General features: G+C 62.6%; 1 long non-coding RNA gene across 1 annotated transcript in view; it reads right to left on the bottom strand.

Annotated features, from left to right (window-relative positions):
- Positions 1 to 5958, bottom strand: part of LOC147997313 (uncharacterized) — an 18282-nt gene extending 12324 nt beyond the window's left edge. Inside the window, exon 1 of the long non-coding RNA XR_015647988.1 lies at positions 5797 to 5958. This is a non-coding gene — a long non-coding RNA (uncharacterized LOC147997313). The remainder of the gene's footprint in view (positions 1 to 5796) is intronic.
- Between the last annotated feature and the right edge of the window lie 490 nt (positions 5959 to 6448).

The raw sequence follows: 6448 nt of genomic DNA, 5'->3' as shown, positions 1-6448 counted from the left end.
GCGGGGGACGGCGGGGGCAGAACCGGGAAGGCCACCCGTCGGAACCCAGCGACACACCCGTACCGAGACGCCGCGAGGACGACACGCTCCCAACACGAGGCCCACGCCGCGGACCATACCGGGCGCGGCCGCGCCGGCGGATGCGGCCGGGGCTCACGGGCGGGCGGGGGCCGCAGCGGGCCCACCCCCAAAGCACACGGGCAAGCGAGGCGCAACGCCGGGGAGACGGGGAAACCACCCCCGACCCCCTCGGGCGGGGTCGGAGGACCGTGAACCGGCGGGAGGGAGACCACGCCAACGGGGAGCGGCGGGAGACCGGACGGCGGCCGACCCCGGGCGAGAAGCGGAGGATGAGGACGGGCCCAACGCCTGACACGCGGCGGCAACGCCCTCGCGCGGACAGGTGGAGGAGGAGGGGAGGAGGTCGACGAGCGACTCTGACCCCGCGAGGGGGGAGAGAGGGGGGCCGAGCCCGCGTCGGAAGGGAGGCCGGGCCTCGGGGCAGCGAGGGGGAGAGACACCGACCGGAGCCCCCACCGCCACACCGGGACGCGCACACGGGTTCGACTCAACGCCCAGGCGCCCACCTTGGCACCCCGGCAGCTTTCCCCCGACGCACGCCTTCCCAGAGGACGGCGGGGCCGGACGGGCCCCCGCGCAGACGCACCCTCAGCCAACAGGCCCCACGGACCGGCGTGGGCGACAGCCACTAAAGCCTCTTTCTCCTCTACGCCTCGCGGGGCGTCTTTCCCCCCGCACACGCCTCCAAGAGACCAGGCGAGACGCGCCGCCACGGCCGCGGCGGCCGGGACGCCCTTCAAACCGCAACTTCCTCCCGCCCGCCGGGCGGCCCTTCCCCCCAGGCACCCCGCGACCGCCCCGGGACCCGTGCGCGCCCGGCTGCCCCCCCGTGAGGAGGGGCCCGGCAGCACGGCCGCGGGTCGGCCAGACGAGGAGCGAGAGAGAAAGGAACGCCGGCGGGCGGGGAGGGGGAGCGAACCGACAGAACGAGGACCGTCGACGGCAGGGCGGGCCGCAGCGGCACCCCCCGCGGGAGACGCCTCACAAGGGACCGGGAGGCCGCTCGGGCGGCGACCGGGCACGCGAGCCAAGCCGGCGGGAATCACACTGCACCCAACCCGGAGCAGTCCCGCCACGCCCGCGGCACCGAGCCGACCCGAAACCAACGGACAACCCCCGGGAGCCCGAGGAGACGCCAGCCGACGCGAGAGAGAACCGAGGCAGACGCCGACGCCAACCGACGAAGACCCCCGCGTGGCAGCGGGTCCCAACGTCCGACGACGCGCCGGACGCGGCCGACCGCCGGTTCCCCCAAATAAGAAGTCCGCCCCCGAGAGCGAGGCCAACCCCGCGGTTCACGGACCCTCAAGAGCCCCGCGGAGGGGGAAGGGGGGGTAGGACGGCTCCCGCGATCTCCACCGGCCGTGGGAACGCTGCCGTGGAAGGGGGGGACGAGGCGGCAACCGCAGACGCCCGAGAGCACGCGGCACGCACCACACGCGACACGACCTCGCCGCGAGAGTGGCCGGGACGTGGACGCGCGTGGGAGGGACGCACACGCGACGGAGGGCACGGGGGGAAACGGAGGCGGGTGGGACCGGGAGCCCACCGCCGCCCTTCCAAACCCACCCGTCCCGCGACGACCCCTCGCGGTGAGGGGGGTACCGCGCACGCGGGCGTGTGCACGGCCCTTCCCCGCCACCTGCCACCAGAAACCCAATCTCCCCCACAAGCTCCGCACAGCGGCAGGTCGACAGAGCCCCGTCCCGCGTGATCCCTCCTCGTACTCGGAGCGGGGAGGCGCGGGTCGCGGTAGGCGAGAGAGCAAACGCTGCGCGCAGAAGGCTGAGGTCAGGGCGGGCAGCCGAGGGGACCATCCGGGAGAAGCCCCTCGGAGATCGTAAAGCCCTTTCCGAAGATAGCTAGAGAAGGCAAATTCCTCACTGAGGGCGGGACGAACCCAACACCGACGAGCAGCCAAGGGCTCCGTGCACGCAACGGGAAACGAGCAACAGGCGCGGGACAGAACGGGAAGGACCACGCGCCAGCTGGTGGGGGGTCTGCGGTATCGGCAAAGGTCTCTTTCTCCGGGGTCTTCTTGAGCATTCGCGGACCGGGGGGACCTGCGACAGGTCCCCGCCGAGAGCCAGGCCTCTTCAAGGCGCACACAAAGGAGGAGCCTTGACTTGAGGGAGTCCGGTCTTTAAAAAGGGCCAGCCGCGATCGCTCAGCACCACCCTAACCGCGCAGGGCCCGCGGGTGAAGGCACCAAAAACATAGGCACGGGGTGGGCGCTCACCCAACGGAAGGAGCCTTTTAACCGCACACTCAACTCCTCGACCCCCCCCCTTTCTGTCACCGTGCAGAAAGCCGGCAACTAGGACAAGGGAAAGCGTAAAGGCACAAGCACCATGGAGCACAGGAGGCACGCCGGGGAGCGGGAAGCGCCACCGCCAACTCAGAAGCGGGCACCTTGGTGGTCAAAGCCCGGAACGCTCCAGGAGCACCGCAAGGCTCACACGAAGCAGGGCGCGTGCACACACCATTCGGGAAGGGTATGCACCGCAGCGGGTCTACCACCTTCCCCCGGCACGGGGGAAGAGGGCCGCGAAGCAGTGAACGGCGTGGGGGCAAGCGCCCCCGACACGTCCACAGGGACACCGCGAACCACAGCAACAAGTGTGCGCGGGTCAGCGCTCGTGCCGGACAGCCGCACCCCTGACTTCCACACACCACCCTGCAAAGGAATGGGGAGGAGAGACGAGGGGCCCGCTGGCAGAACGAGAAGAGCGGTCGCCATTCGCGCTGAATGACCATTCGCCATGAATGTCCGTCCCTCGCCTGGCGCGGCTTAGGCCCCGGCCCGAAGAGAACGCGGCAGCACCACATCGATCCAACGGGAGCGAGACACGCCATGCATCGGGAACAACGGGCGTGAGAGCTTTCTAACAACGCACTGGACGGGAATACGAGCGAGAAGAGCGAGAGAGAGCACGGGAAGAAGTCGCTAACACTGCCACACACACAAAAAAAAAAATTTACCCTTCTCGAGGGCGAGAAAAAAAAGGAAGCGTTGCACTCGGGAGGCACGTGGCGTGGAAGAACGGGACTCAACGGGCAGCGGAGGTTCGGGAACTCCTTCAAAAAAAAATAAAAATAAAAAATAAAAAATAAAAATAAAAAAATAAAATCCCCTTCGAAGGAGAAAAGGTGCAACTCGGGAGGCACACAGCAGGAAAGAAAGGGACACACCACCAAGCAGCGGAGGTTCGGGAACTCCTTCCAAAAAACAAAAAAAAAAAAAAACAAAAAACAAAAAAAAAAAAACAAATAAAAAAACCGGTCGGCCGCAGAGGAGCACGCCAGGGGGTCACTAGCACCAAACGGGAAAACCCTTCCAGTCGCACTCGGCACCAACGACTCCTACCGGTAACGGACGACAACCACCACGGGGAAATCGGGAACGCCTGACACGCGGGACGGTTGTCATAAAGCTGCCCCACAGAGCACAGGCAAGCAAGCACGGGAAAGCAGGAAGCGCGTACTCATGGGGGGACGCTAAGCTTCAAGCATCGAAGAGGCCCATGCGCAGAAGAAAAGAGCTAGGGCTGGACAAGCAAACAGCCTTGGTGCAAGCCTCTTCCAACGTCCTTTAATGACAAAAAGAGTCAAAAGGACAGCGTGTCAGCATATATCTCCAGGTACAATAAGGACAGATAGCAAAGATGAAAAGTGTAAAAGACACAGGGATAAACATGACAGGCCACACGGAACGTCTGGAAGTCATGTTCGGTGACGTGTCCCCAAGAGGTCCCCATGTAGAAAGAGAACCGGACCGCAAAGGAACAACTGGTCGACCTTAGAACCCTGAGTGCTCACAGACCGAGGAGGCCATGGTAGATAGCCTGGAACACAGCTTCCCCTCGGCCTCAGAAGTCCATGCTCCCGCTGGCAGGGACCGGGGAGGATCCTGGAAAAAATAAAGTCTCGGAGGCGCCCCCTAGCCGGGACACCTCGGCTCGGAGGCCGGGGACACAGCACCCTCTCGGCCTCAGAGGTCCAGGCTCCCGCTATCAGGGACCGAAGGGACTCCTGGAAAAGAAAAAAAAAAAAATCCGTGGCGCCACCTAGCCGGGCCACCTCGGCTCGGAGGCCGGGGACACAGCACCCTCTCGGCCTCAAAAGTGTCTATGGTCCCGCTGGCTGGGACCGAAGGGACTCCTGGAAAAGAAAAAAAAAAAAAAAAAAAACTCCGTGGCGCCCCCTAGCCGGGCCACCTCGGCTCGGAGGCCGGGGACACAGCACCCTCTCGGCCTCAGAGGTCCAGGCTCCCGCTATCAGGGACCGAAGGGACTCCTGGAAAAGAAAAAGAAAAAAAAAAAAAAACTCCGTGGCGCCCCCTAGCCGGGCCACCTCGGCTCGGAGGCCGGGGACACAGCACCCTCTCGGCCTCAGAGGTCCAGGCTCCCGCTATCAGGGACCGAAGGGACTCCTGGAAAAGAAAAAGAAAAAAAAAAAAAACTCCGTGGCGCCCCCTAGCCGGGCCACCTCGGCTCGGAGGCCGGGGACACAGCACCCTCTCGGCCTCAGAGGTCCAGGCTCCCGCTATCAGGGACCGAAGGGACTCCTGGAAAAGAAAAAAAAAAAAAAAACTCCGTGGCGCCCCCTAGCCGGGCCACCTCGGCTCGGAGGCCGGGGACACAGCACCCTCTCGGCCTCAGAGGTCCAGGCTCCCGCTATCAGGGACCGAAGGGACTCCTGGAAAAGAAAAAAAAAAAATCCGTGGCGCCACCTAGCCGGGCCACCTCGGCTCGGAGGCCGGGGACACAGCACCCTCTCGGCCTCAAAAGTGTCTATGGTCCCGCTGGCTGGGACCGAAGGGACTCCTGGAAAAGAAAAAAAAAAAAAAAAAAACTCCGTGGCGCCCCCTAGCCGGGCCACCTCGGCTCGGAGGCCGGGGACACAGCACCCTCTCGGCCTCAGAGGTCCAGGCTCCCGCTATCAGGGACCGAAGGGACTCCTGGAAAAGAAAAAGAAAAAAATCCGTGGCGCCACCTAGCCGGGCCACCTCGGCTCGGAGGCCGGGGACACAGCACCCTCTCGGCCTCAAAAGTGTCTATGGTCCCGCTGGCTGGGACCGAAGGGACTCCTGGAAAAGAAAAAAAAAAAAAAAACTCCGTGGCGCCCCCTAGCCGGGCCACCTCGGCTCGGAGGCCGGGGACACAGCACCCTCTCGGCCTCAAAAGTGTCTATGGTCCCGCTGGCTGGGACCGGAGAGGAGGGAAGAAATAAAAAAAAAATAAAATAAAATAAAATAAAAAATTAAAAAAAAAAAAATTGGAAAAAAAAAAAAAAAATCCGGGACGGGGCCCAAGCCTTCTGGTCGACCTCATCCAGCTGCCACCAACCCCTCCTTGTGTCCCAATAGGTCGTACAGCCACCCTCCTCCCCTGAAGTTCTCCAGGTACAACCTCCTAGCTAGAGATGGTCCCCAGACAGGACGGCGTCTCCGTCGCGCACCCGCCTGCTTGCCTGTCACCCTCTCACCCTGGCCGGCTCACCACAGGCACTTCCCCGTCCTTTGTCACCAACCGGGGGACAGGAGCGTTGCGGAAACTTGTCGCCACTAGGTGTCGCCCGACAGCGATCTCGATCAAGCAAACCAATACAGACTGTCACGCGCCGCCGCCGCCACACACACTCATTCCGTCTCTCCGGAGTGACCTCCCTAGCTCAGGGGGACACTCACCCACGCACAACGGGGCAGGTACCCACCACTTCTCCCGAATGGCACAAACGGTCCCGGTTGTCCCGCCGGAACACAGTGAACGCGGGATGGACTCGGGGCCAACCCCCTCAGGCACCCAGAAAAGGAAAGTAGGACGGAGCGGTGAAAACAGGCCACCTCTAAGTGAAAGGACATGCACTCTCGAATCGGTTAACAATTAGCAAGGAACAGGCACAGTTAGGAAAAGGGAGCGTCCAAACTCCGTCGTGAGGGGAGGGTGGCGGCGACCTCAGTTCCACACCATTTTTAAATGGCTCACTCATTTTTAAAACCCTCCACCGATCCCGATGGGGGGGAGGGGGGTTGTTGTTGTTCTCTGTTCCTCGCTGCCACCGCCAGCCGGCACTCACCAAACCACACACCTGCCACCCTCTTTGGAAGACTAAACACAGAGAGTAAATTAAAAGAATGGTGGAATGATGGTGGAATGGTTAAAATTCCCGTGATTTGTTTTCACTCTGATCAAAACATACTTATTTTGTGCATTTGCATTCCCTTGTTCACACGTGCCTCTGTGTGTGTGGTGGGGGGAGGGAGGGAGGGAGGGAGGGAGGGAGGGAGGGAGAAAGAGAGAGAGACAGAGACAGAGAGACAGAGAGACAGAGAGAGAGAGAGAGCCAATTTAAAAAATAAAAACAT

The sequence above is a fragment of the Rattus norvegicus genome, unplaced genomic scaffold (genome assembly GCF_021556685.1).
Source record: "Rattus norvegicus strain SHRSP/BbbUtx unplaced genomic scaffold, alternate assembly SHRSP_T2T unassigned-0000189, whole genome shotgun sequence".
NCBI lineage: Eukaryota > Metazoa > Chordata > Mammalia > Rodentia > Muridae > Rattus > Rattus norvegicus.
This window is presented reverse-complemented; position numbering and strand designations above follow the sequence as displayed.